Raw genomic sequence first — 11,851 nt, 5'->3', positions numbered from 1 at the left:
GCCGCTTCTTCTTGTTTTTAACTGATAGGAGTGGAACCTGGTGTGGTCGTCTGCTGCAATAGCCCTTTGCCTTAATGACAGCTTTGAACACTCTTGGTATTCTCTCAACAAGAACTTTGAAAGTTTCTTCAAGTGCAGTCGCAAAACCCATCAAGCGCTATGATGAAACTGGCTCTCATAAGGACCGCCACAGGAAAGGAAGACCCAGAGTTACCTCTACTGCAGAGGATGTTCATTAGAGTTAACTGCACCTCAGATTGCAGACCAAATAAATGCTTCACTGAGTTCAAGTAACAGACACATCTCAGCAGGAGACTGTGTGAATCAGGCCTTCATGGTCAAAAAGAAGCCACTACTAAAGGACACCAATAAGAAGAAGTGACTTGCTTGGGCCAAGAAACACGAGCAATGGACATTAGACCGGTGGAAATCTGTCCTTTGGTCTGATGAGTCCAAATTTGAGATTATTTGTTCCAACCACCGTGTCTTTGTGAAGGGATGAGTAGGTGAAGGGATGATCTCTGCATGTGTGGTTCCCACTGGAAGCATGGAGGAGGAGGTGTGATGGTGTGGGGGTGCTTTGCTGGTGACACCGTCTGTGATTTATTTAGAATTCAAGGCACACTTAACCAGCATGGCTACCACAGCATTCTGCAGTGATACGCCATCCCATCTGGTTTGCGCTTAGTGGGACTATCATTTGTTTTCCAACATGATAATGACCCAAAACACACCTCCAGGCTGTGTAAGGGCTATTTGACCAAGAAGGAGCGTGATAGAGTGCTGCATCAGATGACCTGGCCTCCACAATCACCCAATCTCAACCCAGTGCTAAGAATATGTGGGAACTCCTTTAAGACTGTTGGAAAAGCATTCCCCATGAAGCTGGTTGAGAAAGCCAAGAGTGTGCAAAGCTGTCATCAAGGCAAAGGGTGGCTACTTTGAAGAATCTAAAATCTAAAATCTTTGATTTGTTTAATACTTTTTTGGTTACTACATGATTTTATATGTGTTATTTCATAGTTTTAATGCTGTCACTATTATTTTACAATGTAGAAAATAGTAAAAAAAATAAAGAAAACCCCTTGAATGAGTAGGTGTGTCCACATTTGTGATTGGTACTGTATATAGTGCATGTTTGCAGACATAGGTGCATTTTTCTGGTTATTTTTGTTTCCTCGGGTGTGTAATACTGTTTTGCAGATTAAGTTTGTAACATAATGCATTGCATTTCTCACTACTATGATAACAGTAACACTTGCCCTTTCTCCTTGCCAGATATGAATTGCAGGACTTTGTATCCAAAGAAATCCTTTTCCTCCCCCTTGTAGATTTTTGGGTTTGCTTCATCAATGTTGAAAGCCATTGAAGAGACAGCTGGTAAAGAAGGGTAGAGAAGCACAATCAGATGATTAGCTAGGTGTCCATCCAATTGGCGACAGATTTCCATTAGAATATTCTAAAACAACATGCACTCTTTCTCACCAGAGATCAAATTGACTTGTAGAGGATAAAAGTGTATGCGTGATGACGTTGTGCACATAAAAAAGCCAGAGTAATTTTTTTGATGAGCATGTCACCAGAATAAGACCCTCGATATTTATTGGAAATGATCATCAAGCTCATGATCTTTCACTTTCACCACCCTGTGAAGTTCATCATCATTTATTTAATCAGTAGACTAATAAACTGCATGCTTTCCCGGTGAGTCGTAGTGGGAGGACAACACAGCATGTTATCGCATGACTCGATATGGTTATTATATCAATATTTCTCTCATGATTCATTTTACTGAGTCAAAAAAAGATCCCACCTTATCTAGTTTCCATCAGGCCTGTCATCTTAGATATCAGATCTTCCATACAACATGGGAAATTGGCATAATTTACCATGTAATATGTTAGATAATGCTCAGTGAAAATTAATGATCACTGTCTGTCCTGTAGCCTAAGTTCGCAGTGTATCAGTGCAGAAATATAGACTATCAATTTATCATCCCCCAAAAATTTGCTCAAAATAAGTGACCAAACTTTAATGCTATTACTGGGACTCGCATTGAGCTAGGCAACTCATCCAAGAGTTATTAGGAATAGAGAGAGGAGAGGGTACGCGAGGCCAGTGGAGCTGATGCCAGTGGAGATGAATTGTGCAGGACAGGAACAGTGAAGATCAAGAGATGTGTAAATGAAAAATTAGGGTAATTAATATATTCATCTATAATTCGTAGGCCTATGCTGCCATACCACCTGACCTGTGCTATGCAAGACAGAGGCAAATAATATCCATTAGAGACAGATTTTGATATCATATAGGCCTTCATAATATAGGCCTACTATCACATATTGAATTGAATTTATTTTGAGTAACAGACATGTACAACAAAATGTACAAAGTGAACCCAGAGGATATCACTTGAAAGTATTAAAACGCTTGTTTCCAAAGTGATCCTCAATGGTAAAAACAATAACACATATAATGAATAAAAGGCAAGATAAAATTACAAACAACAATATATACATTCATTTATATTGACATCCTAAAAAGTGGCACTATTCGCTGCAGTTTTCCTTAGCCTTAAGAATCATACCATATTCATTTTACATTAAAACAATCTATTCATTGCACATCATAACTATCATTCAAATAAATACACCTGACCAGCAGTAGGGGGCACAAGGGGCAGTGGAGTGGTTTCTCTTACTTAGACAACCTTGTCCAAATGAAAACCTTTGCCTGCTTTTTAAAGATATTTCTACTTTTTCTTTGCTTGATCTCCAAGGGGAGGCTATTCCATAGACAAATGCCTGTATAGAAAAATGTGCCCCTCGCAGTACTGTTGACTCTTGGGATTTTACAAGACATAACACTAGCTCTGGTATTGTAACTGTGTTGGTTGAAGACCATATCGATGTGTTTTTTCATATAACCTGGGCCACAATCATTTAAGATATCAAACATATGATTAAGTTTAAATTGGTCCACTCTGGACTCCAAAGACAACAAGCCCACCTCCCAGAACTCCTGTACCCCTATGTGGGCCCTAGGGTGGACATTCAGCATATACCTGATGATAACATTATTTTGCATGACCTGCATTCTCTTTTTTGTTTTTTTTGATAGCCCACTATACCAAGCAGAGCAGCATAATCAAAATGACACTGAATCAAGGTTGAGACAAGCAGCTTCTTAACTTTGATCCTAAAATATCTGGTGTTACGATATAAAAATGTCAATTTGTTCACCATTTTCGAAATATTTTTGCAGAAATCAGGTCTCCAGAAAGGGATTGATTTAGGGACACACCAAGATAAGTTACACTTGTTTTAAATTCAATCTTCTTGTCTGCACAGTTTACCTTTATCTTGTCAGCCCTAAGCAATCTACATTTTGTTCCAAACAAAATCGATGAAGTTTTTCCCAAATGTAGCGACAATTTGTTGTCAGTCAACTAATCTCTAACAAAATGCGATACCTTATTCAGGGTCTCCTCTATGTAAACTGTATCATTCCCTGATACAAGTATGGCTGAGTCATCAGCATAAAGCAGGAGTTTCCACTTTACTGTATCTGGCATATCATTAACGTATGTAAGAAATAAGAGAGGCCCTAAAATTGATCTCTGCGGTACTCCACAGGATATTTCTTTGGCCTCTGACAGAACATCACCAACATTACATACTTGTGTTCTGTTGGTCAGATAAGACCTAAACCAATTCACTGCTTCATCATTTAGACCCATGCATTTCAGTTTCATCAGGAGAATATCATGGTCCACAGTGTCAAAAGCTTTCTGCAAGTCTAACGTGACCCTACCTGTATAGCTCCCCTTCTCACTTTCGTGCTTGATGTGGTCAAAAAGGTGGATAAGGCAAGTATCAGTGGAATGAGCTGTTCTAAAGCCAGATTGGAGTTCATAAAGAAGTTTGTGATCGAGAAGGTATTCCTAAAGTTGATTAAAAACGAATCTCTCAACAACTTTGGATAAGGTGCTGAGGATCGACACAGGCCTGTAGTTTCCTACATTTGTTTTACTGCTCTTCTTGTGGAGCGGAACCACCCGGGCTATTTCGAGATCATTGGGAAATGTACCACTACTAATAGAAAGGTTTACAGTATGCGTTATTTTTAGCAGTGACACCAGCACTATCCTTTATGAATCTTCCCGGAAGGTTGTCCAGCCCAGTTGCTTTGTCTGTGCTCATTAAGCATAGTAGATTGGAAACAAGCTAAATGTTACTTTGAGAGTTTACAGCTTAATCATATGACAAGGGTTGGATATCTCCACACTTATTGTGAACAAACAAATCACAAATGTCGCATGCCACCGCTTTTGAATTCTTCCTTACCTCAGTTTGGCCATAGTTTTTTTTTGCTTGCTTTGTGGTGTTTGGGCCACGCGATGTGTGTACTTCGCCACAGAGTAGCAGACTGAAAGTAACAAGCAGCTTGTTGGTGTTGACGCCGGTTATCCAATGCCTAGGTTTTTATTAGCCAACATTTATAGGAAAGGAGAAGTGTGATTTGCTCGTGTGTTTGAAATGCGCTGGTGGCTTTAAATGCTGGGTCCTTTTGACGGGTATGCTTGTGAGTTTGCTTATTCTCTCTATGTCCTTTCAGAACGTTTCCTAGAGTAAATTCAATAATTTCTGTTGTTGTGCATTATGATGAGACTGTCGTGTTATCAATTTGGCCGAGTGCTTGGCCTCTGGCCATGGTCCTGATGTTGTCACTCCCACCGCGGAGACGCACAAAACAGCTAATGGAGGGGCTGGCACATAGTCTGGATGACACAGGTGAGCATTAACGTGTCTCCATTTTACCTGGGCTTCTCCCAAATCGTTACAACATACCATATCGGTGGCGCCGATGTGTTTTGAATTACATTTAGGCTAACAGTTGGTTAAAGACGTTCTTGCCATGGGCCCCATCATTGTTAAGTCCAGCCCAAATAAATGGTGCTGGTCCAGTGTGTGTTGGAACCTTCATTGTTAATGCTTTGCTTATTGGTTATGTGGTCCATTGCCACAGAACCATGTTGGTGGACGATTTGTTGCATATATTATATATAGCCTAGAAATATAGCATCGAAGAGTTCCCTCCTTTGAAGAAAATGACCCACAGCTGATCATTGTCTGGCACAGGCGTTGGTGTAAACAAAGTTTAATCTGTAATTTGTGCACATGGATGAGAAGGTGCACAAACGTATTTTGAGGAATCCTAATTTCAACATTTTTGACTGAACATAGGTGTGCTATAGGCTACTGTGGTTTAACCAGAACTGCCCTCAAAAGTGAATGTAGCTGTAACATTGTAAGTAACTTCTTGATGAATTTTTCACCATGAAAAATGTGATAAATGGCCAATAGTTCATGCTTATCATTGACTGTCTCAAAAACATGAATGCATTATAAAGTGTTATCTAGGTTTAAAAGATTAAGTGACCTATGGTTCCAACCAACTATTACCTCAAAACCAAAAAGCTTTTTGGTGGAAGTGGGTTACCGTTATTGACGTAAAACCGCAAATAAAGATATGACTAGTTCTGTGAATTAAATTTAGAGCATTAGATTTTATTGGGAGCCCCATTAGCCCACGCGAATGAGTACATTAGGCACCTTCCTTTCACATAAATGATCCCTGTGCAAGTTAAGCATCCATCTTGAAAACATATCCTCCACTACTTCAACTATACTTATTGATTACAATGGTGTGAAAGGTTCAACATACTGGAATATTTCACACTGAGGAAAACCTCACAATTTTTTTACTGTAATGTAAAATATATAGTAATGAAAGTAATTTACTTTTTTTAACGAGTTAATATGTAATTGAATATTAAGCTGAGGGAAATCCTGTGAGTCGGCGCTTACCCATGGCTGCCATCCAGGTGAGCAGGGAGAGGGGTCCCTGCCCGGACATTCTCCTTTGCTTTGTTCACTAGCATGCAGTGAGGAAAATATTGCAACACTCAACCTTTGCAAATGAAACTTACTTGTCTTCCTGCACTTTGTTTCCTGTGTGCCTCTTCTTATAGGAGGTGTCTCCACCCCCAAAAGTATCTACCCCTGACTTTTTTTCACATTTTGTTGAACAGCCTGTATTTAAAATGTATTAAATAGAGTTTGTTTTTTTGTTTTTTCACTGGCCTACACACAATACCCCATAATGAGTACGGTTAAAATAATAGTTTGATTAAAACATTTACATGCTTTGCAAGAATAACAATTTCTTAATAATCCTGTTTAAATGGACGCATCTGAAATCAGGCTACCTGATGGCACTCTGATAAATGCAGAAAATCGGCAATCAAAATAAATGTTCTTCCACAGCGAACATGTTCTTTTTGGGAAGCGTATTTATGAATTCTAACATATAAAGTTTATGAGAAAATGTATTAAAAATGAAAAGATGAAATGTCTTGAGTCAATAAATATTCAACCCCTTTGTTGTGGCAAGTCTAAATAAGTTCAGGAGTAAAAATGTGCTTAACAAGTTACATAATGAGTTGCATGGAATAATAGTGTTGAACATGATTTTTGAATGACTACATCATCTCTGTACCCCACACATACAATTATCTGTAAGGTCTCTCAGTCGAGCAGTTATTTTCAAACACAGATTCAACCACCAGAGAGGTTTTACAATGCCTCACAAAGAAGGCCACATATTGGTAGATGGGTAAAAATAAAATAAAAAATAGATACGAAATAACCCTTTGAGCACAGTGAAGTTATTAATTACACTTTGGATGGTGTATCAATACACCCAGTCACTACAAAGATACAAGCGTCATTCCTAACTCAGTTGCCGGAGAAGAAAGAAACCGCTCAGGGATTTCAGCATGACTTTAAAACAGTTACAGAGTTTAATGGTTGTGATTCCAAAACATGCATCCTGTTTGCAACACGGCACTAAAGTAATACCTCAAAAGATGTGGCAAATCAATAATTTTTTTGGCCTGAATACAAAGTGCAATGTTTGGGGCAAATCCAATACAACACATTACTGAGTACCACTCTCCATATTTTCAAGCATAGTGATGGCTGCATCATGTTATGGGTATGTTTGTAATCATTAAGGTCTGGGGAATTTTTCAGGATTCAAATTTTTTTACAAATTGGAGCAAGTACTGGCAAAATCCTAGAGGAAAACCTGGTTCAGTCTGCTTTCCATCAGACACTGGGAGATGGATTCACCTTTCAGCAGGACAATTACCTAAAACACAAGGCCACATCTACACTGGAGTTGCTTACCAAGAAGACAGTGAATGTTCCTGAGTGCTCAGTAACTGTTTTGACTTAAAAGATCCCAAAATGGATGTTGAAGAATTTTTGATCTTGAAGAATTTACAAAAGAATAATGGGAAAATGTTGCACAATCCAGGTGTGGAAAGCTCTTTAGAAACATACCCAGAAAGACTCACAGCTGTAATTGCTACCAAAGGTGATTCTAACATGTATTGACTCAGGGTTGAATACTTTTCTAATCAAGATATATTAGTGTTTCATTTTTCATTCATGTTTTACAAATGTTCAAATTTCCCTTCCACTTTGATATTACAATGTATTTTTTGTAGATCGTTGACAACAAATGACAATTAAATCCATTTGAATCCCACTTTGTAACAACACAATTTGGAAAAAGTCAAGGGGTGTGAATACTTTCTGAAGGCGCTGTACATATTTTTTGCTCGTTCCTCTTTTGCATGATTGGTGTTGGTACATTCCCCGAGCTCCTTCTTTTACACTTCCCCAGTGAGAATACCTAAGTATCAAATGTGAAAAAACTGAGAAGAAAAGCGGCACAGACTACATACTACACCCAATCTATAACAATGTCTTATTTGAGTCAGAACAGGTGGCTGGAAGGGATGTTTTGAATGAGGCAACAACAAACATATGAGAAAGGTTAGAGACACGGGACAGGAGTGCTTCTGTGGTTATAATTAATCCACAAGGTGCTCTTTGATCATGGGATAAAATACTATAGAACAAAAAGAAGTTGACACTAGGTAGTAAACAATGCCGGAAAAGCATTTGTCCAAACAAACTTCCAGAAGAACTCAAGGCACTCATGTCGTGGAAAATGTTTAAAGCCTTCTGGATTATGCATGGAAAGAATAGAAAAACACTGACGCGTTGTGGCTACAGCAGCCTTCGTCAGGGTGACCCTGAGCTTATTTGGCTATTCAGTTGAGTTTCATTTTATTTCACATATGAATATATCAAATTTTGTCCCAATTGCCACATTGTACACATTGACATTTGCTTTAATAAGATAAGTAGAGTATGATAGCTCAGCACACAAAAATCCATCTGTGAGAAGATGGGTTTCGGTACCTTTTTAACCACATAGCTCTTTGGCTATGTAGAGACATCCGTTTGACACTGACACGTACAGTGTGACCTGTTGATTCATTTCAATACCCTCATGTTGCTCTAATAAGTTAAGTAGAGTATGATAGCTCAGCACACAAATAGTCTGTTAGAAGATGGGTTTTGGTACCTTTTTAACCACAATGCTCTTTGGCTATGTAGAGACATCCGTTTGATACTGTACAGTGTGAACTGTTGCTGAGTTTCAATACCCTCATGTTTGCTGTTTGTGCAGTTTTGCATTTTGTAATTGTATTTGATGTGTCTGTCTTTGTAATTACAGGCCTCATTAAGGTTAAATATTTAAAAAAAATAGAAATAATACAAGAAATATTACATAAGTGTTGATAAACCCGTTGTGTGTTTGATCTGTCAGTGCACAGCTTATTGCAGTGTGTTGCATAGTGCAAAATTGAGGATGTCGTCTGGGGATTTCAACATTCCCCTTCTGTTTGTGTCTACACACCATCACAGAAGTTTTGTTTGTGTTGTCTCTTTCTTCCCGCCTCCTCTTCGACCCTAGCCCAGGTAATTTGTTGCCATTTTTGTGTTGGTTTTCTTCATAGTTGCTTATTTGAACACCTTTGGGTTTTAGAAAAGTGCTATAAAATCCTATGTATTAAACTAAAAGCCTCATTTCTGCAATTGCAGAACTGTAGTTTCAGTTAGCCCTACATTTCTACTGATCTAGTTAGAAATAACAGAACTAAGTAGTGCCACTCTGTATCTGTGACTTCTGTATTCTTTGTGGGATCCAGACACTTTTAAGTATATTCTATTTCCTGTCGTTTCTAGTCTTTTGGTTTCATAATTGATATCAAAAATATGTTTTCTCTTATAGGTCAAGCAGCCTGTAGACCATAGAATTTGACCAAGGTGATCTGGCCACCGAATGAAACCACCATCCTACCCAACATTTGATTACTGAACTTTACTCAAAACCTTCTCTTTACCCGTTGCTATTTGTGGCAAGTTTCATCATAATAACAGTACAAAAAACATTATAGTCTCTGAACCAGCTTGGAATATTGTTTTGATTGGTTGATTTTTATCCTGTCTTTCCTGTAGCCTGTTGGGTTAAAGGCTAATTATCGGTGCAACTTTAAGCTAGCTTAATAGCGTAAAGGAAAACATTTTCAATGCCAATAAGAATAGAATTTACAATGAGAGTAATTTTGTGCAAATCAATGAATATCAGTATTTCATTGTTTGTGTTGATTTATTTGACCCCTCCACCCCCACTCTTACCCTGTTTGAAGGATAACTTTTTTGTTGCGCACACATCCACTCCAACTTAATGTGATACAGAAATACAACTGCATTGACAGACACTAGTTTGACAATGAGACAAGATGCTGAAGACACACATAAATATTTACAAACAAATAAACTACATATCAACCCATCTGAGGAGATTTACATCCAATTTACAAAAATCATCAAATGACAAATGGGAGGAGTGAATGTTTTGGGGTAATGTATATCAATATTGTCAAGTCTACTCCTGCTCCTTCCCTCCAGCGTTCGATGTCGCAGGTATACTAACCACCGGTCCTGGGATCCATCATTACGCACACCTGGCATCAATCATTATGCACACCTGCACGTCATCAGCAGGCACACCTGGACTCCATTACCTCACTTATTACTGGCAGCTTCATTAAATAGTACCCGCAAAACACCAGTCTCAACGTCAACAGTGAAGAGGTGACTTAAGCTGGGTAAAAGAACAGACACCGGACATAGGAACTCTGCTTAGAAGGCCAGGGTCCCGGAGTCGCCTCGTCACTGTTGACGTTAAGACTGGTGTTTTGCAGGTACTATTTAATGAAGCTGCCAGTTGAGGACTTGTGAGGCATCTGTTTCTCAAAATAGACACTCTAATGTACTTGTCCTCTTGCTCAGTTGTGTACCGGGGCCTCCCACTCCTCTTTCTATTCTGGTTATAGACAGTTTGTGCTGTTCTGTGAAGGGAGTAGTACACAGCTTTGTACGAGATCTTCAGTTTCTTGGCAATTTCTCGCATGCAATAGACTTAAATTCTCAGAACAAGAATAGGCTGACGAGTTTCAGAAGAAAGTTCTTTGTTTCTGGCCATTTTGAGCCTGTAATTGAACCCACAAATGCTGATGCTCCAGATACTCAACTAGTTGAAAGGCCAGTTTTATTGGTTCTTTAATCAGGACAACAGTTTTCAGCTGTGTTAACATAATTGCAAAGGGTTTTCTAATGATCAATTAGCCTTTTAAAATTATAAACTTGGATTAGCACATCATGCCATTGGAACACAGGAGTGACGGTTGCTGATAATGGGCCTATGTAGATATAACATTAAAAATCAGCAATTTCTAACTACAATAGTCATTTACAACATTAACAATGTCTGCACTGTATTTCTGATCAATTTTATGATATTTTAATGGACAAAAATGTGTTTTTCTTTCAAAAACAAGGACATTTCTAAGTGACCCCAAACTTTTGAACGGTAGTGTACATTATAATAACAAATCCATCACAGATCAGACTTACAAAGACTAGGTTGCCGATCATACATCCCCGATTTTGCACTTCTTGATGTCGTGTTTTCTTTTTGGTGGTGTTGCCAGGGCTAGCGACAATGACCGTGGGAAAATCAGAGCTGTGTCCATGGTAACCACGGAAACAATTAATTTAGAGCCAAAACGGGTGTTTATTTGCTGAAATGTGTGCCGTTGCCCGGCTATTAAAAGGGACTCTGGGGCTATTTGAGTTTTACGGTAAGTATAAGCACTGTAATTAAGTGCATGTATTGTCAAAAGTGGATCACATTAATAAATGGATCACTAATCACTTTAAACAATGCCACTTTAAATAATGGCACTTTAATCATGTTTACATATCTTACATTACTCATATCACATGTATATAATGTATTTTATACCATCTACTGCACCTTGCCTATGCCACTTGGCCATCGCTCATACATATATTTATATGTACATATTCTCATTCACCCTTTAGATTAGTGTGTATTAGGTAGTTGTTGGGGAATTGTTAGATAACTTGTTAGATTTGTGTGTATTATGTTGTTTTTGGGAATTGTTAGATATTACTGCACTGTTGGAACTAGAAGCACAAGTATTTCGCTACACTCACATTAACACCTGCTAACCAAGTGTATGTGACCAATAAAATCTGATTTGTAGTGGACTTAAGTGTAGAAAGTGACTTTTTTAGAAAAAGTACTTTCTTTAAGGTCTTTACAGGTAATGTTGGTGTATTAGGATGTGGATAAGGTATTTTAGGTGAATTTCTACATTAAATGGGATCCTTTGGGCAAATGGCATAACATGATATGCCTGTAAAGTATCTATATCTGGTATATGGACCACAAACTGTCGTGGGATATCAAACAACAGTATAGGTAAGTTCTGAAACAGGTACACGTCAAATGGGGGATATCCTCTTCTAAGTGGTGAGATTGCTCTTTGCTGAAA

The sequence above is a fragment of the Salvelinus namaycush genome, chromosome 2 (genome assembly GCF_016432855.1).
Source record: "Salvelinus namaycush isolate Seneca chromosome 2, SaNama_1.0, whole genome shotgun sequence".
NCBI classification, from domain to species: Eukaryota; Metazoa; Chordata; class Actinopteri; order Salmoniformes; family Salmonidae; genus Salvelinus; species Salvelinus namaycush.
The sequence above is the reverse complement of the archived record's forward strand: the minus strand, read 5'-3'. Positions refer to the sequence as shown.